Consider the following 25,572-nt stretch of genomic DNA (forward strand, 5'->3'; position numbering starts at 1 on the left):
CCGGTGCCTGGTGTGATGTCTATAGTATTTCATGTCACGTACCCCCCCCCCCTTTTTACGAAATTCTGGCTAGGTGTCTGATAGTACGAACCATCATGATTTATATAATGCTTACCAAAAATCTCGGTGACTTTCACTTACCCATTGCAATTCCTTTTCACACAAAGGATGTGTCTGAAACGACAGTAGAAACACAATTAGACTCTAGCACCACATATTTATAGTATACGACATACAGACTGTCCTGTTTAGCGTGAACAGAAGTTATATTTTATCATTATGGGTAAGTTGCTTAAAACCGTTTTGAATGAAGTTTCGAACATTGTTACAACGACTCGAGCTGGCGTTTTATCATGTCAGTTTTATCAAAATTCAGATTCTATAGAGGAGAAGAGTTTTTAAAGTTTATGCTAAAAATAGAAATTCCATGAGCATCCCACATTCGGGAGATGAATCTTAATATATTAACTTATTACTAAAAATAAGTTTAAATATGTTCCAGGCTTTTCAGAAATTTGCTTCTAAATGGGGTACTTTCTACTAGTATAATACTGTAATTTCTCTCCTTGTGTTTATAAAATGATGAAAGAATTGAAACGGTTGAACTGTTTAAGATGAATTTTGGAATATAGTTAGCACTTTCGTTAACTTGAGTACTTGTCATTACATTTAATTGAAATTCATATTCGAAGGTGGCAAATGTTGGTTTTAGTTTCTCGCATTATGGTTCCACCATTTGATTTTGGATTTGATTTGAGTTTAGCTTCCCTTCCAGCAGCGAGGCAATATGAGACATGGACCTACAGCCTAACGTATAATCTGAACAACATGAGCTTCCGCCAGAAATCGAACCGAGATCTCAGATCTCCCGCATCAAATTACATAACCACAACGGAGTTCGTTAGCTTTAAGCATACAGATCCAATGTGTCAAGAGGAAATGAAATTGACATATACCTTTAAAATATTATCCATAAAACTTGTTTTTCTGTGTGAGAAACGGGCATTTCAGACAATAAGATATAAAATAGATCGGAAGATAGTATATTTGAAATTAAGTCGCAATAGATGTTGAATAAACCATGTTATGCTTATTATGTATGTTGTTTTTATTAGTTTTCTGTTGATATAAACGTCAAATGCATATTACTTTAATAAATCTTATTGTATATATTGTGTATTGTCTATTAGAAATATTTGTTTCGCTTCTTATTTTGGACAGACTATTACTGAATGTTATTGATTAATGAAGCGATAAGTTGGAAGCAAGAAGATTGTCATGTAAGCAAGTGCTGTTATTAATAAGAAACGTCTGATAGTACAGATCCATCATAAATCCTATACATAATTTTCATGAAATTAAAGTCTTACAAGAATGAGATCTAGTGTTTTCAGATCGTTTACGAATATACTACATATGAACGAAATAAATTGTATATTTTGATTTCGTCATATTATGGAATAGCGATGGGATAGACGATTTTTTTCATTTGCTAGAGCTAGCTGGAATTGGCTTTACCCAAGAGAGAATTCTGGCCGTTGATGAAAATTCCTCGAAGCAATTCCTGTTACTTCTCTTCGCCTTAGATCGGGGAGTTGTTGACTGCAATCTAATTTCTCGCCATGTTGAGCTGACGTCTCGAATTGAGTGTTTTCTTTTTCTCAGAAGTTCGATTTTCATCGACAGGAAGAAATGGGGGTAATCGGAGTATCAATTTACAAATTGTTTGCCGAAGCAAGGTAAAACTAACTTTTGCTAACAAGTTTCAATTGTATGAGTGTGTTAATGTGTTCGAAACTGAATTTACATTTACTTCAGTATGCCTTCGCTGTTGTCAATATTAGTGAGATGCAAAATGTCAAAAACAGATTTTGAATTCAACACTAGCTGTCTAAAATTAATTTCTCATAACACAAAGTTGAAATTTCACAAAAGATAATTTAAAAGGGTAAGTGAAAAGTAGAAAATCTAATGGAAAAAAAGAATTAATAAGTTTATATGCTTTATATTCAAAACAGTAATTTGCCAATATTTAAAATACACTTTTACTAACAAAATCTAGTTTTCTAGGCTGGAATTCGGAACTACATTTAGATTGAGTAGCTTCTATAATTTATTCTTATGTTGGTCGCTCTCTTCATATAGTGACTTTCGTTTCTTCCCAATCAGGTTCTTTGGTATTCAGACAAAAATTGCCACTGATAAGCTTAAAACAAAAGCAATTTTTCAAAGAGCTTCGGTTCGCTCTGATGACAACTGTGGAAGCAATAACCTTGGGTGTTACCAAATTCATGAACCCAAATTCTCCGTTCAAAAACTCCTTGAAATTTCACGTCAGTATTTCCCGCCGAACGAAGAAATTCCACAAATATGTAGATCTATATAATGTGCGCTGCTTGCTACAAAATACAGATAATAAAGTACACTCTTTTTAATTCGAACTTTAAAGGGGCTACAAAAATAAGAAAAGAAAAAAGAAAAGAAAAGAAAAGAAAAGAAAAAAGAAAAGAAAAGAAAAGAAATGAAATGAAATGAAATGAAATTCGAATTAACCCGAATGCATAGCTATAAATTTACAGACATCAATATAATAACACACAGTTTTATACGTAACACTGCAGTAATACACCGTCTATTCTATCTAACACCAGCCACAGTTACTACTATCAAGCAACGGCGCTGACTCTCCAAAATTTAGGTAGGTGCGTATCAATGGTGGGACGTGTTATGAGAGGGTTTCAGTACAGTCTACTTTTTGATTGAAGAATCTTTTATGAACACTGTCATAAAGGGCTGTGCTGTGATAAAATAAAATATATCGGTACTATAAGTTGGGGCTGCCCTAGTTCAATCGGTAACACGCAAGAGAAACGGGTTCAAACTTGGGTCCAAACTAAAAATCTTGTGAGTGCGGCACACCCACAAGATTATTTATGTGGGTGCTGGAGCTTCGCAGCACCCACGTAGTCGGCGCGCATGCTACCAAGTGCAGGAACAACTCCATGATGCACAGAGGAGGTATTGTACGTTCGCTCTATGGACATAGAAAAAGTGTTAAAATCAAATATATTCAAAGGGATGATGAATTCTGGATGAAGAATATGGAAAAACAGCTACAATTTTACGTTGAGTGTCTGTTACCAGAACTTGTTAATCCGAGACACACACGGTCAATATAAATCCGAAATCCCCCAAGAATAATCCAAGCCGCTCAAAACATAAAAAAAGACATCAAAACCGAAGGAAAAAACTCATCAAGAATAAGAATCTTGGTGAACGAGGTATCAAAGATAGTTGAATTGATTATTGTAACTGTGTGTTGAAAAGTACTAACAAGACATAATAAAGTACGAAAATTAATGGTACAGGGTTGCAAACTTCGGAATATATACATGATAGAAAATCACCAGGATGCATCCACGGCTGTGGTTCCATGATAAAATTATATACCGTAATTGAATGCTGCATAATTACAGTGGCGTACGCAGGAATTTATTTCGGGGGAGATCCAAATTCAATGTGAGGGTAGGACTATTTTATATTAAAATTCCTAAAATTGCCTCTAAAAGGAGCTAAATTTAGACAAAAATCGAAATTTCGGGGGGAAGGGGCGGTCCGGACCCCCAGGACCCCACCCCTTGTGTACGTCTGTACATAATTACTACAAGATTAGAGGAATTAATAGTAAATTCCTAAATTTGCCTCTTCTACCTTTAGCTCCTATTTCTTAGATACATCATGGTGGTCTGCTACTATGTATATGTTCCGAAGTTATCAACGATTGCCATTAAAATGGGGTGGTTCATTATGGCTGTTAGTATTTTCTAACTATACAATAATGGGCCAATAGTGCCATTCATTTGATATATATGAACCAGTTATGAGAAAACATCTTTTTTTCTATTTTCATCGTACAGGAAACTAGCTTTGTTTTGGGAGTAGGAGGGAAAAATAAAAAAAAATATATAAGAAATACTATGAAAATCTTAAACTAAAATTTGGTGCAGATAAGTTAAAGGTATGGCCTCTAGGCGAGTACACAGAAAAGTGTAGCGAACGGACGGACGGACGAATAGATGGACATTATCGAAAAATAACTTTTTCGGTATTAGGGGCCGTAATACGTGTAAATTCGTTGAAATCTCAAATTTGATTTTTTTTTCGATCACCATACTTTCTTCTCTAATTGTCGCTTCAAAGTGAAAGGAACTCAGAACTACGCTCTTAAAACTTCAGGTGGTTTCGCTGAAAATTCACCGAAAGTTTATAGGTATTTTACCAGAATTGACATTTCAGGTGAAATTTCAGTAAATTTTGAACAGTGTGTCCAGCATTTGACAAAAGCTCTTTCGAGTTGTTTGAAGTTGTTAACATATTTCGAATAATAGAATGAGCATTAAGCTGTACGAAAGAAATTAACGTTAAAAATGTTTATTTATTTATTCTTGTTCAATAGCAAAATAATTTGAAGTATTATTAAATAATTTTAGTCTTACATTTAGTGGTTGTAGGCACTGTCGTTAGATATGACAAATGAAAACTGTTTCGCAACTACACCATCTAAGTGTGTTTCTCTCGAGCTGTAGGATTGTTTGTTTGTTTGTTTGTGTTTGTGTCAATACGAACAAACAAATGTTTGTGTTTGTGTCCATACGAAGAAACAAATGTTTGTTTGTGTTTGTGTCCATACGAAGAAACAAATGTTTGCTTGTGTTCTGTTGTAACATTATAGGTGAGTACATTTATTATTATTTTTAAGTAGATTTGTAAGGTGCGTATTCCTTCTATTTTAAGGATTGGAGTTCAAGTTTCTTTCACTATTTCATGATCGTCTTTTGTGTAAAGTTTTAGCCGGTCAAGCACCTTGGTTTCTGCATAGGAAGTTCGAAACCTTATTCAGTGTACAAAGAACAAAGACTTCAAAGCATATGTTATGCAACACCACGTAGAAAAAAGTATGTTCGGAAACTATTCTAGTGCACGTAGTAGTGTATGCCTTTGAGTGCAAGGAAAAAACGGACTTTTTTGCCGTAGAGTAGGTCTAGTATTTTTAGTCCTAAAAACGTTAAAATTTTGTAATTTATCAAGAAATTCACTGTCATTACCTTAGAAATTGTTTCCCAACAATTCCTCGGTGTATAATTGCTTTAAAAGAACTCCACAGTTTTGCGTAAAAATAATGTGGTCCGAAAATAAGCAACAAAACTACAGTCTAAAAACCACAAACTAACCCCGTGCTAGCTGCCTACAAAACACAAGAATGCTATCTAATAGAGTCAGGATAGGGAAGCACGAACGGTAGCGAGGGTTGCGTCCGTAGAAGCAGGCGCGTCAGAGATAGTACGTATGCACGTAAACGAGGGTGTTACTGAAAACCATTAAATTAGGTTAGTTTCTTAACACATTCACTGCGATTACTTAATTTTACGATTTGTACAATCCAGCATTTAAGAAACTATGAACAATTAACTGTTTTGTGCTAAAGGACATGAATAAGTACTGTGATAAATAACCTTCCATGTGCTCAGTTTTTCACATTAACACATTTGAATATTTGTATATACACCCAAAAGTAGATATACAGTCCTACAAAGTATGACATTTTAGTTTATTACGATAATTAGTTTATTTTTTCTGTCTCTTCCAAGATTAAGATATGAGTAGTGCTCTCAAACGGGTCGGGTAAGGTCAACTCGGGTCGGGTTGTCTGGTCGGGTCAGTCGGGTCGGGTCAGTTCACTTTGGTCAACTGAGTTTAGGTTAAGCTTAAACTCGGCTGGAGTCGAAAACTGCTGTTTTTCAGTAGCTGCCTAATTAAAAATAGCAATTTTCAATTGGTTTTATAGAAACCATAAATCTATTTTGAACACTTGCAGCTAGTGCTTTTATGGTAAATTCTTATTTTTGTAATTGTGTGTACTTTAATTTTTAAATGTGGAAGATTGATTTTACCAATCGACTGTAATATTAATATCTACGCCAATATGGAGTCTGGATTTAGAACAAAACTAGAAGTTGTTTAAGTAAGGCCAAAAGAAAGATTGGATATGGACGACCAAGCCCAAGCAGGGCTGCGGTTGCTCAGTGGTAGAGAATTCATCTCTGGTGCATGGTGTCCATGGTTCGATCCCAGCTTGTGCTAATTAGGCTTTGTGGTGGAGAAACGCGGTGTAGTGGGTTTTCTCGGGGTTCTCCTGTTTCCTCCCACTTTCTTCATTCCACCATTTCATTCATTTCTCATGGTCACCATATCCCTTAGCCTCGGTGCAGAATCGAGGGACCTTAAACTGAATATTTCATTTTATTTCACCAAGCCCAAGGACATTGATACAAGAACAAGATAAAGATTAGATATGCAAGACGAATTGCATAGTAATCTTGCTCTTGGCCTTGTTTTGGTTATCACAAAGTAGCGATAAGCGTATTTTCTTGCTTTCCGTATAGTATGAAAGACCATAATCAAAATCACACTTGGTCTTCATTTGTACCGATGAGGCGAGCATTCTTGGCTCTTGTATAGCATGAAAGATAACCAAGACTACGAAATGCAAGACCAAGACTTGACTGCAAGACGAAGGATAAGACGCAGTATTGATGACCAAGACCCAGGGAGTGAATTGTTTGAATTTCATTTGTTGGGCTGAAAGTGATGAAATAAAATTAGCACTTTATAATTAATTATCATACTGTATTTTTAAATTTTAAATTGCAAAATTCATATTATGTATCTTCTTACGTGCAACTATATATACTGTAAAATACGTTTTAATTACCGAGAAAGAAAAATCAAAGTGGCACGGGTCCCGGAATCTCAAGAACCTATTTTGGAATAAAAGTTGAAGGGTTGGAAAAAATCACAGGTGTTCTCCTGTTTCCTCAATCCTTATCATTGTAGTTAAACGATTTCCTTTTGTCTCCGCCAAGAGACTCTTGCTACTGCATTCCGAGAAGACCTGCTGCCGTCCGAGCAGGTGAGAACACTGACCTTGAAGAAAAATTTCGTCACATAAAACTAAAGCAAGAAAAAAAAATTTCCCACGTCGGACATTGGTATCAGTTATAAAAAGAAATAACCAAACCTCAAAAGTGCCAAATATTCATTAAGATGCATATACAAATCCCCCGCTAGATCTAGGTAGTGGTTAACGTGTAAGACTTCGGTACGGTCCGGGTTTAATTCCCAATGGGAGTGCATTTTGGCGTTCACCCAGTGTCGTGACCATAGTGCTCTCAAACGGATCGGCTTGACCCGACCCGACTCGGATCGGGTCAATCGGGTCAGCTTGGGTCTGGTTATTTTGGTCGGGTTGTCGGGTCGAGTCAACCGGGTCAGTTCGGGTCGGGTTGTCGGGTCAGGTCAATCAGGTCGGATCACGGTTCGGGTCAGTCGGGTCGGGTCACGGTTCGGTCTATAACCCGACCCGTTGAGAGCACTAGGTATGAGTGAAGAGAAATTAAGAACAAATAATAAAGAAACTAAGTCACTACCTGAATGGATGACAATAAGAGAATTATATAAAATATCATGAGCCGGTCGGTACGGGAGTGTGTATCTACTTTCGGGCCACCCTATATAACTGTTTCTACATTTCTTTATTTTCAATTATTTCCTACATTGATCATATTTTCTGCTCAATTTCAATAATCCATACCACTCCACAAAACGTAATACCGGTAACTCTTTTCTTCTCAACATACTTTCTTATGAAACTCAAAATCGAATCCCCGAATTGCCATCTTTGAATACGCGGAATTAATTTCCTCATTACAGCGTTAAGTCTCATGTCAGCATGCTTCGACTCAAAATATTACCAACAGCACGCAGCTTTTCACGTTTGAAGAGGTACCGTACATTAAACTAGTTATCATTTTTTGTTGGATTTTTTTTTTTTTAATCACCATTTCTTTCCTATTTTTCATATTTCAGGTCCAACACTTAACCCGGAGTTCTCCGTGGAAACTGTTATACGTTTTAACGAATCAACGAAAATGGTGCAGATCGGAATATGACTTCGCTTTCTTTAACATTTGATTGCTAGGGAAAAAAGGTGAGTAAGGCCAGAAGAATTAACATTACAAATTTCGTAGTAGCCCAGTATGCACTGTTTTTCATAAGATGTTTTTAATTTAATACACTGCTTTGCTGAACATTCAAAATATATTGGAGATATTAATGAGCATATTGAGTTGCTGGCTATATCATACCATCTTCATTTGCTTTATACAGCAACTATTTCTTTTTATAGTTATCATTGCTTTTTAGCAACAGTTGGACTCCCTTTAATGTAAAGTGTTCATGCTGACTTTCAATGTTCCGATGTAGTTACCTCATAAATTTTGAGGCTAGAATCAACGTTCACTAATTTTAACTGTCATCCATCTTGATTTACAGTATAGAGTTACTTGCATTTACAGTATAGTGCATTTGAATAATTGGCTGTTTAAATGAGATGATTCGCTCTTATAAAAAGCATGTTTTAATGTTAATATATCCTATTTGGATTTTTTATAATTACAAGAAATAAATAGGGCAGAAAGTTGCGAAATATATATAATAAAATTTAATATTTTAAAAAAGAGAACTTCTGCTTGCCGAATAATTAGCACATATGCCTTCTGCAGAATTCGCAAGCAATAATTTCTCCATACTTCTGCCAATAATTTTATGAAATCAAGGATTTTTAAAAAACTAAGTGTTTGCTGGTAAATGAACAAATAAGTAAATAAATATATAAAAGTAAAGGAATTAAGATTACAAACCAACTAACAACATTTCTTTAGCCTGTAGGTTGAGTTTTTGTTAAGTTGTTGCAGGTTCAATTTGGTAAATTATTGCATCGAAATTATAAATTTGTCTGTAAATAAAGTAATGTGAAAATAAACTTGTATTGTACCATTCAACCCATAAACTTTATGGTTGACAATTATTCGTAATATACATGTATAACAAAGAATTGTTCGTGAATATGATAAAAACGACTATAGCCACTAAGGTCAAAGAGTATTCCAGATACTAGAGAGGATGACCAAACACTTTCAGACTTATCACATCTTCATGCGTTCAAACACAGGTCAGTGATATTAAAGTGTTACGTGTAAAACAACTATCAAAAGTATGTCAAAAAATGAAATATTAATATGAGAGAGATTGAAGAATTAAGTATTAGTTTTCGGAGAATTATGGCAATGCAAATAGCAATAGAAAATATATTGAATGCATCACGTTATTCATAAGGGGATGATCGGAATATCAAAAAAAGTTTCATAATAGGGGCTCTGTAAATGTGTTCGTTTTATTAAAAGGAAAGAAGAAAGGAATTTAAAGAGTACAGCTTTTGCTGCTGATATTATGAAGTTAGTTGTACACATTTCTGTTACTAGTAGGAACGTTTATATTTTGATATTTCTGTACTTCAAGGATGGATACCGTGTTACTTGATAAGTTCGTTGTTGGTTTTCTAATGAAGACGGGAGCTCCTATTGAAAATTTCAGCAATTACTATATGACTGATTTATACAAGACTAGTCCAAGTTAATAACGTTTCTTCTTGTTGCATGTCTCAGTGACGATGCTCCATACACCAAGTATGGTGGCTGCACAACATTTGTCGGAGTAAAATTACTTATGGGTACCTACTTGGTCATAAGAACTAATTTAACACATCTTGTGCCGGACGCTTATGCTGAATAGATCCTGATACACGGTGAGAATCTCAGTAAAATCCACTTAAAAGCTCCACAGTTCTGAACGCTCTTAATCCACAATTCTGGATGCCAAAATGCGAGGTCATCTTGGCTGCTTTTGTGTTTAGGAACATCCCATAACTTTTTCCAATTCACTGCAACAACCAAAATAACAGAATTTGCTTTTTGTAAGATCTTAGATCTGCTGAACCAGTTACACAGCAAATGTGGCATGCAACCATCTCACCACGTTGGACATTCGTGAAATGCACAATTCTACTCATTCGGGTCCCTCCCTCACCCATTTAGTACGATTATGAACGCTGTCCATATCCATGTACTCCAGACGTAGATGACTTCACTTTGTAACTGAAAACACACTTCTTGTGTTTGATACCACTATTAGGGGAAATCTCTAATAATAATGATAATACATTATTTCTTATTACTTTTTATAGCGCGAAATTATTAATCGCTTTCCACAATTCCAAATCTGTTTTCGAGACTTCTATTTATATGTTAATTATTATCTTAATCCACAGTTCATATGCCAGCTTCACAGATGTAAAACAGTACAAAATGAAAATGGTTAGTGTTAATCAATGCTTCAGTAAATTTATAGAATAGTTAATGCAAATGTATAACTCATAGTATGGTTAATGAAACATGGAAAGTTTTGTCTAAGAAACATCATACAGAAAAATACTGTAAAATGTAATTATACTTATGATAAGAGAAACATCATTAAGCACGATATTGCGCTGAGAGTTATACAACTCAGTTTAGAGTTTGAAATAAATAAATAAATAAATAAATAGGTTTCCCTATTCTTCTGCAGCTTCGAAATACGTTTGTTTCTAATTTCAGGTGTTTTCTTGAAATAAATCTAGATATTGAATCCAAATCTGTGAAAAGCGAGAGAAGATACAGCTTCTTGATGCATCCAACGATTAGCAAAAGGTTTGACTCCCATGACAAATTTTCAGTGGGTGGAATGCTAGATCTTCACCTTCATATTGAACGAAGATTAAACTGATAGATATCATTTCTTTTTTTATTTCATGTACTATGGTTTGAGAATTAAATGTAATGAGAGATTTAAAAGTGTTTTACTTTTTCATTTTTATTTACTAAGTACTGTTGATTTATATTTAAATTTTTAAGTATTTCTTTTCACTAGCGTCATTTCAGACCTTGCCAGGGGCAGAGGCAAGATTGTCCATCAACATACGAGTTCTATGTTTTGTTTGGTATTTTAGTACACGATTTATTGAAGAGCATGTGATTCTGAAAGCCAGGAAACAAATTGTCCGCCTTATCCTTCCCCAATGACCCCCTGCTTCTTTCTCTGGGGTTGCAAAAAACCTTGTTCTGTTCTCAATACATGTAGACATAACACTGGTTTTATTACTGTTAAAATAAGTGTCGTGAATATGTTATGCATATTCTTTTATAAAAACTACAGTATATTTCTGAATGCGAGAGTTTTTTGCGCAATTTCGTGACTAAAAACATGAAATCGTCTTGCTTTGAGACATATAATGTAGGCTATTTTTACTGAACAGAATCAGGAGCTTCTATTAAACGCTAACTTTACTCTCTTTCTTGCCTACTACTGTAGCCTTGAACGTTTGCAGATTCACTGCAGAGGCATCATAGGGTAGAAGAGGGGAAATTACATCCCGCTTAGTTTGAGAAATGCGTGCTTTTTAATAAATTGTGTAGTAATATTCTAATAAAAACGTGAAACTCTTATGTCGGTGGACAATCTTGTTCCCCCTCCACCTGTCAAAATCTGAAATAACGCTACTGACTTACTGGACACTTCTAGTGAAGAACAGTAAGCGAGGTCTGTAGTTGATTTGATTTTTAGTGTAGTATTGAAAATCAGCACTATGTCCCAGTGTGTGCTCTAGATGTATTTTTATAATCCTTTGTTAAAAATATGATGTGTCGTCTTAAATTCAGAAGTATACAGTAATTTTGTAAGAATTTGCAGGAGGAAACTAAATTTAAAGTAATTCTAACATACTTATGAAAAAAAAATACACCTGAAAATATTATTACTTGTAACCCTATCAGTCTTAGTCACAATAGTTGACTATTTATTAACATTATTTTTTTCTCTTCCTCCTCGCAGAAGTTGAATCTTGTACTTCAATTATCGAAACCATTAGCACTAGTATTGTCTACAGGATGTGAATATTTGTTTGCTGTCTTGTGAAAATGCTGATGATAGAAAAAGAAAAACATGCATTTCACTGTCGAGAAAAAAAAATAAAGTTACTAGAAGTAGGGACTGGTCTGGGAGAAAAAGTTTTCTGATTAGAAAATATCACTTATAACCTCATGTAAGTGTAATTTATAACGTCTATTTGTTCCATTTGTCATCAGACCATACAATGTTGATTTTTGTCTTTAAATCAGGTTGTCGATTAGCAGATAGAAATTAAATCGAGTAAATGCTTTTCAAAATTAAATGACATCTGAGTTTTACGTCCCACGGTTATGTCGGTAAGGCTAAAGGAGACGGTGATGATGAGTAATGAATGAAATGGTGGAATGAAGAAAGTGGGAGGAAACGGGAGAACCCCGAGGAAACCCACGCACACGGTGTTTGTCCACCACAAAGTTCACTTGACGGGGGGTGCCTTCCATTTCAACTCAGGCAAAATATATATATATATATATATAAAATTGTACCATCACCCTCTCAGATATTGTTGAAACTTTTTTTTATAGCAATTAGACATGTTTTTAAGAGACCCATATTTTTTTGTTTTCTCGAAAAAAATTTTCCCGCCAAGTAATGGTCCATCAAAGACAGGGAATACAATTTATTTATATCTCTATGTACATACCACAACAAGAATTATAACTCTACCTGTCTCCGTAGCCGAATGGTGAGGCTCCGAAGTTGACCATTTTCCATGTCTTCTACAATTCATAAATTGTGCTCCCCGTCTTTGATGGCCCATTACTTGGCGGGAAAAAATTTTTTTCGAGAAAACAAAAAATATGGGTCTCTTAAAACATGTCTAGTTGCTATAAAAAAGTTTCAACAATATCTGAGATGGTGATGGTACATGCTCTGCCTGAATTGAAATGGAAGGCACCGAGGGTAAATGCTTTTGAATCAGATCATGTACCAGCTAAATTCGAACTTCTATTTGCAGCAAACTATTTCTAAATTGTCTTTCACTGTTTGATGATGGATGTTTAGATCGTTAGCTATGTCACACATGCCAGTCTTGCTCGAATTTTGCCAATAATGTAATCCATTTTTGCTGCGGTTGTCGATTATTTCAAGGAGCGCCTTGGACATTGAAATTTCCTGATCAATACCAACTAAGCCATATTTTGGCTCTTGTTTTTGATAACATATCTTGCGCATAAACAACAAAATGTTTTCACGAGCCTGCACAGCTTTGAACCCTTATCGAAATGAAATTGTAAAATGCAACGTAGTTTAGTAGAAAATTAAATTATCTTTACGGTGCCTTATCTAACCCCTGATTATAAGAACTTCACTACTTCTTGCAGATCTACTAGGTTCAACTATCACCTATCAAATAACTTTAGGCTTGAACCGTTCCGACTCATATACCTTGAGGTTGAGGACAATAATGTGATCTCGTGTGCAAAACGCTCAATACTTGTAAACAAACCAATATAATAGTTATAAAATGGAAGGCAAGGAGTGGATTTTTTTTTTCTTAAGACAAAGTTTGTATTTCCTAATTTTAAAAAGGATGTAAATTAATGAGGAAAATATGGAAACGAAGCTTCAAAAATGTGCTTTATAAACCCCATCTACATGCAAATCATAGACAATAAAAACAGAAAATCTCTGGTGTCTCTCTCTCTTATCGACGAAATTTTGTATTTCAGTAAAAAATACACAGGGATTTCGATTTAACACACATATATTTATTTTTTATTTAAAATGGCTTAAAATAACATGATTTTCCAGTGAAATTTACTTATTTTATGTTGAATTTTAGCACTTTTTGAGTAAAATTGGTTTGTTTTCACTGAAAAGTAATTACCTACTAAAGTAGTAGAAATACTTTTTAAAAATGTTTTCCATGCTCCATTAGAAATTCCGCACTGACTGACAGTGAGGTATAATTTGTTAAATTAATAAAAAGTTCTAATGATACTGAACATACACATATAAGTAGATATATAGATAAGCACTATTCGTTTATTCCGTCATCCTCATAAATAAATAAGAGCAAATTAGAAATATGTAGAAAAGTCGGTTTTTCACATTTTCGGGTAAGGAACAAGACAGAACTGATTCTACATCAGTTTACGAGTTATGGAAGAACTCGTCGAAGTAGGGGTGGACGGTTCCTGAAAACGTAAACCGCGGTTTCGGTTTGCCACTTAAACCGGTTTGGAACGCTTAACCGAAACCGAACCGAACCGTTTCCAAACCGAACCGAACCGATCCCAAACCGAACCGAACAGAACCGATCCCAAACCGAACCGAACCGTTCTCAAACCGAGCCGAACCGTTCTCAAACCGAACAGAATCGTACTGTTGAGAACTGTCCGTAGAACTTTGACAAACTAAACTGTCCAAAGGGTTTGAAACGGTTTCGTTTACTATTGGCTAACCAAAACTTAAGCGAACTCCGTCAAAGCAAATTCAGCTGTGTCCACATGGAGCTGAATTTAATCCTTTAACTCACTCGTAACATACGACCAGTTAGCAGATTTGTGTATAATAAAAGAATAAAATAGCAAAGAACCTGAAAGTACTCATTGCAGTATATATATATATATATATATATATATATATATATATATATATATATATATATATATATATATATATATATATATATATATATATATTAGAATGAAAGTATGAAAAATGAGAGAAATGAAGATACACATGCAAACTGCTATTTGAGCAAGAATATTAAAAGTAAAGGTGAACAAGAATAATAACATTTTCGAATTTGAGGCAGTTATAGAATGGGGGCTTAACAGATCAGAACTTAACCTAACGAATTTCATCTTTTTCAAAGACTGATCACTACCAGTTATTTTTTTTATTCCGTTGACATATGAAATACTTCTAATTTGAAGGAATTTATTGGGATCATTTCTCCATCAAATACTTGTATTGCCAGGATTTCTTTTTGTCCATACGTGGTATCTAGTTGTGTGATATTTTTATCCATCTACATACATACAAAAGATATATAAACACTATATATATGTCCAAAACGTGTTATGTCCAAAACGTCCAAATAACAATGATGACAAGGGTTAGGTGGCAGAGCAGCCTCCGGCTGAACCTCGCCCGCTGAAATAAAGAGAAATTCAATTCAATTCAATTCAAATCGGCAGACATTGATCTGGCATACGGGAAAGCGGACGGTAATAGCCGTGTGGCACAACGGTATACAGACAACAGTTTCCTCATCTTAGAATTCCACACCACGCAACGTTTTCAGGTGTAGATCGAAGATTACAAGAAACAGGACTGCTGGAAGCTCACAGGCCCAATGCTGGACGAAACAGAATCGTATGGACTGTGGCTTTTGAGGAGGAAATTCTTGCTTGAGATCAGAGAAAACCGTCCACCAGCACACGGGTAGTAACTGCTGAAATTAACACCCATCATCGTCAGGTTTGGAACATGCTTCACGAAAATCAGATGTACTCTTTCCACGTCCAAAGGGTGCATGCATTACACGCCATCCACGTAGGCGGGAGTTTGTCCAGTGGTTACGTAAACCATGCTAATATATCCCGCTTCATGTCTCGTATTCTCTTCAAAGATAAAGCTATGTTTTCTATGATGGAGTGATGAACACTCACACTCAACATTTGTGATCTGATTCAAACCCATATGGAATGTCAACTCGTGCCCATCAGGAACGGTGTTCTGTGAATGTGTGGGCATGAATCGTTGATAATTCTCATCAGACCGTACCTACTACCACAATGCCTAACCGGGTGGGAGTATTGGATATTTTTGAAAGAGATTCTGCCTGAACTACTAGAGACTGTGCCACTGGCTGTTCATCGAAACATGTGGTTTATGCACAACGGTGCTCCAGCACATTTGCTGTGGAGGTGCGAAATTGTCGCAACGCATCATTTACGAACAAACGGACGGCAGAGAAGGACCGGTATCTTAGCCACCTCGCTCATCCGACCTTAACCACTTAGATTTCTTTTTCTGGGGTTATATGAAACAACTAATCTGCGCGACGCCTGTGCAATCAGAGGAGGATTTAGCTGCTCGAGTTGTTGCTGCAGCGTGGAGCATTCAGGAAACGGCAGGAGTGTTTCAACGCGTTCGCAACGTCTTTCCCTTCGACGCCGCTGTAACCTTTGCATTGAAGTGGTGGGTTGAAACTTTGAACACCTTTTGCAGTGTCCGTTCTGACAACCATCCTCTTTCCATGTAAACAAAGACTCCCCTCTGTACCTTGCTCCCTACAACTACCTTCTGTATGCAGTCCCGTTATACGATTTGGAACCAGAAATATCGGCCCCTGTTACAGTATGTACAAATATCGTGAATGGAAGGAATATTTTGTTTCACATCCGTCAGTTTAGAACATTGATTGAGAAAAAACGTACTGTAGTCGCATTTGTGTGATGTACTGATCGAAATGAATGTACTAAAACAGTTATGTGTATTATTATTATTATTATTATTATTATTATTATTATTATTATTATTATTATTATTATTATTATTATTATTATTATTATTATTATTACATGTTCTTTATTTGTCTGTAGTTCTTGTTCAATTACTGTACAATAATATACCTATGTCTTATGTAAGATAATTGACTCCTGTACATACCTATACAATCATATAAGATAATAGGACCACATAAAGGGGGATAACTTAGGTAAAAACTAAACATGTGATACAACGTATTGCTTATGGTTATATTTTGGCAATTTTTTTACCCATGAAGGGGAACGAGGTGGACCACCCAAATTTATAGTGATACATACTAGGGTTCTATGCTATTATACCAAATGTTTAATTTGGTAATTTCCAAAATTTAAGGGCTGGGTCAAGGTACCCCTCCCAAAAATTTAAAGGGGTGCATTAATGTAGCTATGTCTTATAAAAGGGAATGGACCCCTATACATGCCCATATAACCAGATATGGTAGTTATAGCTCATAAAAGGGCATAAATTAGGTGAAAAACCTCCAAATTTAATTTTTTGGTAATTTTTTACCCATGAAAGGGAACGAGGTGGACCCTCAATACTGATAAAGGTACATACCATGGTCCTAAGCTACCACACCCAATTTTTAGATTTGGCAATTTTAAAATTTTGGGGTGGGACAAGGTTAGCCTGCGAAAATCTAGAGGGGTTGATCCTAAGTAATCCTTGGTCTTTTACCCCGGGCCAAGGTTATTGACCTTTGACCTATGACGTCACGAAAAATTTCGCTGCCTTGGGTGGACATAACGGGGCGCCTACTACTCTCCGTGTCCCGTGCTGTGGAAACTCAGCACCCAGGGCGAGACTATACGATGGCGGCCTCGTATAGTCTCGTATAGGGCGACAGATCAGCCGCGAAGCGCCAGCACGGTTTGCGCGAATCGTATGAAAATTTTCAAAAATATACCCTGCTTTTCCTTGATTTTGAGCACCTTTTATTACTTTTTCCCTTCCATTTTATGTGTGTTCACATATATTTTCGTAACATGAGTAACATTATATGACCACTTCCTAAAGCAGTATGAGGATTTAAGTACTACTATGAGCAAAATAAATGACGCGTCTCTTTATTTTAAGTTTTTTGAAAATATCTCCGTTTTCTTTATATGTTCGAAATTTCGGAAGGTTTCCCCAGCAGGAAACATTAATAACAAACCCGTTTTTAATATTTGTGTTAGATATTAGCTTAAAATAAATAAATTAGAAGCAAAAAACATTAAATCGACCGAAATTACAAGAATTACCAACTCGGCTAAAGTGGGAAATTTTCAAGAACGCGAGGGAATTCTGCAGTTCAACACGAAGCAACGACATCTATATCATTGAGAGAAATGTGGATTAGATCTACAAACGAAACTTTTAACGAAACATTTCTAATATGTCTTATTACCTGCATTATCTGCAAACTCCAAATATATCAATCTATGCCAAGTATTGACGTATAGATAGAGCAAATAGTTGAAATTACCTATGGAAAATGACGAATTGGCAGCACGATCGTAATGAAAAATCATGTTTACCGTAGAACAGATTTAGTGGACGCAAGAAAACAAATAGCTCAGTTAGTTAAAGCAACAAGCCTGTAATCCTTAGGTAGCTGGTTCGAACCCCCATAGAAGTGCAATTGTCACTTTTGTTACTATTGTTATTCTATTTATTTTTTTATGTGGGAAAGAATCAAATTGTAACATATGTGTAAAACTCATGACAATACCAAAAAAGAAAAAAGTGTCGTTGTCACACTTGCATTAGTGTCCCTCATTTTTCTTTGCAAACAGTTTCCTAATTATTTTTCCTGTGCTCACTGCTCACAATATGCTCGCTGGTGTATAACGAATGTTTTCCAGTAAATGTTAATTCTAATTTGGAGAATTGTATAAAGTTTCACAATGTTTGTCATTAAATAGTCTTCTATCTACTTGTTTGGACATTTTGATAACAGGCTCTATTAAATGTTTAATTTTCCTTTTATATATTTAATTACGGAAAAGTTTTACAATGTATTTGTTTTAAATTGAAATTGTTTTGAATTTACCACATGAGGTAAGTAGCACGAAGAAGAGCTGAAGTAGCTGATATTCTACGTAAAAACAACCTATTGTAGAATGATGATGCTTCTTACGTTCAGCATATAATCTTTATGTTAGAGAGTCAGATGGAGAAAAATCCTGGTTTTTCCTCCCCTATGACCACCCATCTTAAACCTCTACATACAATGGTTCATCTTACACAATTTCGGTGCTCCAAAGACATTCATATAATAATAATAATAATAATAATAATAATAATAATAATAATAATAATAATAATAATAATAATAATAATAATAATAATAATAATAATAAGTAGTAGTAGTAGTAGTAGTAGTAGTAATATTCCTGAATATGCCATCCTTACATAATGTAGTAACCTTGGACATCTTAGTTTAAAACGCTTTCTTTAGTAATAATTTGAGCAACCATGTGGGAGGCGGCACGACGTTTTTTGCCCCTCTCATTTCATTACCCTCCCAACAGACAAGGACAACGTTACTGACAAACAGGGAAACGTTACGTAATTTCTGAGAAGCAGGGCAGACAAAATGAATAAGAAATATATTTACTGCATCCTGTCCCTCTTCATGATTGGAATATCACGTAACATTTTTTATTCTATCGAAGATGGCCCTGTGCGGTTAGGGGTAGGTATCTAAAGAGATACCCAATATATAGCGCCCCTTCATTGTAATATTACCGCTTCTTCATTTGTTCGAGGGAGCTTCTACACACTGCCCTGCCGCGGCAAAACGCTGTAACTTTGGCGGAGCAGTTTTGAGAAAAAGAGCCGTAAAGTCGCTACAAACCGGCTAATTTCCTACTTACATCGAAATTCTCTTTGGTATATTTTCAAAAGTATTTGACTCAGCTCAATGCTGGGGCTGGTGAACATAAATATCGGTGGCGGGAAATTCAAAAATGCTTATAGCGACAAAACAATGTAACTCAAGTTACAGCGTTTTGTCGCGACACGGCAGCAACCAAGGGTTCAAAAAAAATAGGAAAAGTGTCTATTAATTCTAGTGGCCGACCCAGCACGGACTCCTGGGGGGGGGGGGGGCTGTGAAGTGAAGGATTCTTTTGATGATGTGAAGCTGTGACAAATTACCACTTAACTAAAGTAAACATAATAGTGTGGTTAACCGGAATCCAGTCAGTTCAAATTGATGTAAAATTTTAATTTTTTACTTCATATTAAAGTTTTGGTTCCAAATGAGAATTTCAGTCCAAGTCTTCCATGATCAAATCTTCGGTGTAGAGGCTATGACCCCCTAATGGGAAAAGGCAAATATATTAAAATTCTTAAAACTTTCGAAGTCTTCGTCTATTTTAAAGGAATTTTTGGCTTCTTACTAAAGTGTTTGTTCCAAATGACAATTCCAGTCCGAGTAGACAATGATCAAATCTCAGGGGACTCTGTAATGTACGAAAAATAATGACATCTATATCGTGATCCTGTTGGTGACATCACGTGTCATGACGTAAATATAGCACAAAGTAAACGCCAAATGCTATCGGCTTTCGTAGCTGAGTGAGCTAGCGCAACATGCTAGTAAGGAAGATTGGTGTCGGCGTGGGTTCAAACCCTGCCTAAGGAGAGTTATTTATATTATTTTTTAAAAAGTTTATAACACTTCTTTCGTTAAAAAAAGATTAAAAATAATATTCAAAAGTGATTTTACGATTATTTTTTAAAATTTTCATTAAACTTCTTTTATTAAAATAAGTTTGCCCTTGTACTATACAGATCCATAGCAAAAGTTAGTAGTAAAAGTAGTAGTAGTAGTAATAGGAGTAGGAACGGGTTAGAATGCAATTCAGCGTTCATTCGTTTCCGTGCGATGTTGCCAAACGTAACTTGCTTACTATGCTTTCTGGCTAGGCCTTAGTGTGTTTCGAAAATATGCTTCTGTTCGGGATGAAGTTCCAATGTTCAGCATTGACTAGAAGCTTTTACTATTAATATCCCTTCTAACAATATTGGCAGTGGACAAAAGTTAGACCGTGTTGAAGCTTTTTGCTCCTAATTTAGTTATTTTACTTTATTATTTAACGAATATATTGAAAATATATTTGTCAGCAGGCACGTATGCAGGAACTTATTTCGGGAGGGGTCCAAAGCTATCTGGGGGTTCCGACTTCAATATTAGGATAAATTATAATAATATTTTTAAAAGTAACCCCCAAAAGTAGATTAAATTTACAGAAAAATTGGGCTTCAGAGGGTCCGGAGCCCCTGAACCCACCCCTAAATGCGTCCTTGTTTGTCAGTAATGTTTCCTCATTTTGAAACCCTCAGAAACTTCGAATATATAAAGGAAAACGAGTTATTTTCGATAAAGTATCACTTCAAGGAGACGCGACATTTTTATTGCTCATGGTGGTACCCCAACTTAACAAGAGCAAGAATTCCTTCTCTTTGGTTCTCTGCCATTGCACTCTATCGAAAGGTTATGTTTGAAAATATACCCCTAAGAACAAACGTGTTTGCCAGAGAACCGTGATACTGAACAGAGCTCCACAGAAATGAATGCTGAACTTTCGTTTATAGCTACCCTTTGGTGATTTGCCCTCAAGGCCAATCGAGAGATAACTCAGTTCAGTCTCTGTTCTTAAGCTGTGTTCGCATTACTTCGAACAGTTTTGACGTGTGTTTTCCAACCACTACATGAACAGACAATCAGGGCAAATCATAGCATACAATACATTTAAGCAAGTATATTTGTCGCGAAATTATTATACACATTAACCAAAGACTCTTAATATATGAATCTATACATTTATTCATATAGATAAAACAAACAGTGGAAATTACCTATCGAAGGAATAAATTAACAGCACGATCATAATGAAAAGCATGCCTCGTAATATAATAGACTTCTTTCGCGTAAGAAATCGAAACTCAGTTGGTCAGAGCAACTAGTCTGTACGAATTAGGTTGTTAGTTCGAGCCTAATACGAGTAAGGGTTTTTATTACTATTGTTTTCTCTCTCTTTTATATGAGGAAAAATCAAATTGTGACATCGCGATATCAAATGTATTTGGTTAGGTAACTTTGTCTTAGCTAAACTTTAAATATCTGTAACCGTCGAAATTATTTCACTAACCGATCAGTTACTGAACATATCAAACACGTCAAACCAGTGGCATAACATGAAGGTTAACCTCACGTCCGCAGCCCTTAGTTATGCGTCTATACTTTCAGGGGCGGACCAAAGGCCGGGCAACCTGGGCAGTCGGCAGAGTCAGAGGGGCGCCAAAACGAGCCTCAAAAAGTAAATTTTATAATGTGTTTCCTACTGACTTTTTTGGTTTATATTCTTGTAAAGTAGCGGCAATTACATAATCTTTTTCCATTTCACCATGGAAGAAGAGAGTTTCATAGCACTAAAGGGACTGTATCGACAAATGGACAGATGGCATATAGAATAAAGAGTGGAGGGGGAGTAAGTATTGTTTGTTTGTTTGCTTGAGTTTAGCGTTCCACGGTTATGCCTTAATGGCCAAAGGAGATGTGGATACTGATTATAGTGAAATCCGAACCACGTTTATCGTTCAACAGTAACCCACCGGGAATTGGACTCAGAACCACAGAAGGCAGGCGTGCTAGCCACTAGACCAAGCTGGGGGGGGGGAGCGGTGTTCGTATTGTTTATAGCAGGCCATATTCTTTGTGAAGTTTTCCTAGATAATGAATGTCTTTTTGTAAAATGGGTTTAAACTATTAAAACACTAGGATAAAATGTAAAATATAGGATAGTACTAGGGGGGAGGGCGCCAAAATTCACTTTGCACAGGTGAAAATTTGGCCTGGTCCGCCCCTGCGTACTTTCTATATATCTTTTGGCTTTGCAGCTTGTGGGAGCGCTATTTACGCCAATGCTTCGAACGTAATTCAATAATAGTTTCAGAAATTCTACCATCAGCGTGGAAACTGTAATATATATTTTTCTAATAGTCCCACAGAACTTTCACCCAGAATAACAGATGCAATATTTCAGAATAGGCTCTGGCTAAGTATAAGGAGGATGTGATGTTTCCTAAGTAAGTTCCTTTCAGAAAGTTTGCTATTTCTTTAACGGTGTTGTAAATAAACATACTCATCTTTATTAGTCCGACACTAAACAATCCAGGACAAATCCCTCTAGAGCAACGATCGGCAAAAGTTATTCTGCATAATTTTATAAGCGACTCAAGGGTGAAACACTTGTTAACGAAAGCAATGCTGTGTATACACTGCCATGCTTCTGACAAAATATAAAGTGTTTTGTAATATTTAGACACTTAATATTCTTTTCGTCACCCTTGGTTGTGTAGGGCGCTCTCGAACAAATAAAGAAACGGTAATATTACAGCCAAGGGGCGCTATAAATATATTACGTATTTCTTTTGTTACCTAACCATAACCGCCTAGAGTCATCTTCGGAAGAATAAAAAAATTCTACGTGATATTCCACTCACGGAGGAAAGGATGCTCTAAATATATTTCTTATTCATTTTGTCTGCCCTGCTTGTCAGAAATTAAATACTTTCTTTTGCTGAAAATAGAGGGGCAAAATAAAACGTCGTGCCCCTCCTACATTTTAAATTTTGTTACGTGGTTGCTCAAATTATTCTAAAGCAAGCACTTTAAAATGTCTAAGGTTACTACGTTAGGTAAGGGTGGCATATTCAGTAATAATAATAATAATAATAATAATAATAATAATAATAATAATAATAATAATAATAATAATTATTATTATTATTATTATTATTATTATTATTATTATTATTATTATTATTATTATTATTATTATTATTAAATATGAATGTCTTTGGAGAGCCGAAATCACGTGACACGAATCATTACATGTAGTGGTTTAAGATGAGTGGAAAAAAACAGGACTTTTCTGTCTGACTCTCTAACGTAAAGATTATATGCTGAAAGTAAGAAGCATCATCAATCTATAATTGGTTGCTTTTACGTAGAATATCAGCTACTTCAGTTCTTCTCCTTCGAGCTACTTACTTCATGTGGTAAATTCAAAACAATTTCAATTTAAAACAAATACATTGTAAAACTTTTCCGTAATTAAATATATATAAAGAAAATTAAACATTTAATAGGGAAATCTGTTATCAAAGTGTCCAAAAACGTAGATAGAAGACTATCTAGTGATAAACATTGTGAAACTTTATAAAATTCTTCAAATTAGAATTAGCGTTTACTAGGAAACATTCATTATGCACCAGCGAGCATATTGTGAGCAGTGAGCACAGGGAAAATAATTACGAAACTGTTTGGAAACAAAATTAGGAACACTAATGCAAGTGCGACAACATTTTTTCTTTTTTTGGTATCGTCATGAGTTTTACACGTATGTTACAATTTGATTCTTTCCGACATAAAAAATAAATAAAATAACCATAATAATATAAGTGACAATTGCACTTCTATAGGGTTCGAACCAGCTACCTCCGGCATACAGACTCGTTGCTTTAACTAACTGAGCTATTTGTTTTCTTCCGCAAACTGAACATGTTCTACGGTAAAGATGATTTTTCACTACAATCGTGCTACCAATTCGTCCTTTTCCATAGGCAATTTCCACTATATGCTCTATCTATAAGTTAATACTTAGTATAGATTCATATATTTGGAGTTTGCAGATAATGCACGTAATAAGACATATTAGAAATGTTTCGTTAAAAGTTTCGTTTGTAGATTTAATCCGCATTTCTGTCAATGACATAGATGTCGCTGCTTCGTGTTGAACTGCAGAATTCCCTCGCGTTCTTGAAAATTTCCCACTTTAGCCGAGTTGGTAATTCTTGTAATTTCGGTCGATTTAATGTTTTTTGCTTCTAATTTATTTATTTTAAGCTAATATCTAACACAAATATTAAAAACGGTTTGTCATTAACGTTTCCTGCTGAGGAAACCTTCCGAAATTTCGAACATATAAAGAAAACGGAGATATTTTCAAAAAAACTTCAAAATAAAGAGACGCCTCATTTATTTTGCTCACAGTTGTACATACTAGTAATATTCCGATAATTTTTCTTTTCTCTCTTTTTCTTTAATTCTCTTCTTTTCATTTTTCTCCCCAATTTTGTGCTTCCCCCTTTCTTCTGCGCCCGGGGCTACCGCCCCATGTTATGCAAGGCACTGGTGATACCATTCCCAAAACACACTTTTGTTCAGTTCTGCCTACTCGAAAAGAACTGTAAATAGAAAGTCTTACTGCAAAACAGAACTGAAATAAGCTATTCTTGTCCTCTATATTAATATGATCACCTTTTGTTTCAAAGCGAGAAGTTTATTGACACACAAAGCATACACGGTTGCCCAACACAAAGTATATTCACTCTGGTATCAACACCTGAGATTTACTTCCCTTTGACGTTTTAGTATTAGAAAAGAAACTTAAATTTGTCAAATTTACATACTATACATAGTAAAAAGGTTATACTAAAAAAATTGCCATATTTCCTTGATGAGAATACGTGACACTTTAGATCCCCAACCCCCGCAAACTTTCCAACACAATCCAATAAATAAACTGTACCTCTGGTTATGAACAACAGTATAATAGGCCGCGGTGGCTCAGTGGTATAGCGTTCACTTCTGGTACATGGGATCCTTGGTTCGATTCCAGCTCGCTTGAAGTGAGCTTTGTAATAGAAAAACACCATGTGCGTGGGTTTTCTCGGGGTTCTCTCGTTTTCTCCTACTTTCTTCATTCCACCATTTCATTCATTTCTCATCACCGTCTCCTTTAGCCTAGCCGACATTTATTTTTTTTCAACAATATAATAGGCGGAAGTTCCCTAAGTTGCAGCTACTTTTCTGTTGTCTTTCCCTGCAATTAACTTTACGGACTGAAGATGTTTACAACCCAACTACAAAAGAATCACCTTAAAAACTTATAATGTCATATAAAAATGCTCTACAGAAAAAGAATATGGAAATGGTTTAAATCAGTGATACAATCAGCATTTAATATTCTTCGCACGTTTAGCAATATTTATTTACATGGTAGTATTTGCCAAAATTACGTTTGTCAGTTTAATATGATGAAAAGTTGATTTTTCTCTTTGTGTTGTGTATAATTGTCAGGACCACATTTACATATTTCTAAGCCC

At 35.4% G+C, this 25,572-nt stretch overlaps 1 protein-coding gene and 1 long non-coding RNA gene across 2 annotated transcripts in view; both read left to right on the top strand.

Annotated features, from left to right (window-relative positions):
* Grd (gamma-aminobutyric acid type A receptor subunit Grd) overlaps positions 1 to 25,572 on the top strand; it is a 1,945,208-nt gene that overhangs the window by 541,788 nt on the left and 1,377,848 nt on the right. The gene's annotated exons all lie outside the window — the stretch shown is intronic.
* LOC145681563 (uncharacterized) lies at positions 4,599 to 10,683 on the top strand. Its single transcript, XR_014130815.1, has 3 exons — positions 4,599 to 4,732; positions 7,927 to 8,047; positions 10,551 to 10,683. It is a non-coding gene; the product is annotated as an uncharacterized LOC145681563 (long non-coding RNA).

Source organism: Thermobia domestica, chromosome 3, assembly GCF_964235325.1.
Source record: "Thermobia domestica chromosome 3, izTheDome1.hap1.1, whole genome shotgun sequence".
NCBI classification, from domain to species: Eukaryota; Metazoa; Arthropoda; class Insecta; order Zygentoma; family Lepismatidae; genus Thermobia; species Thermobia domestica.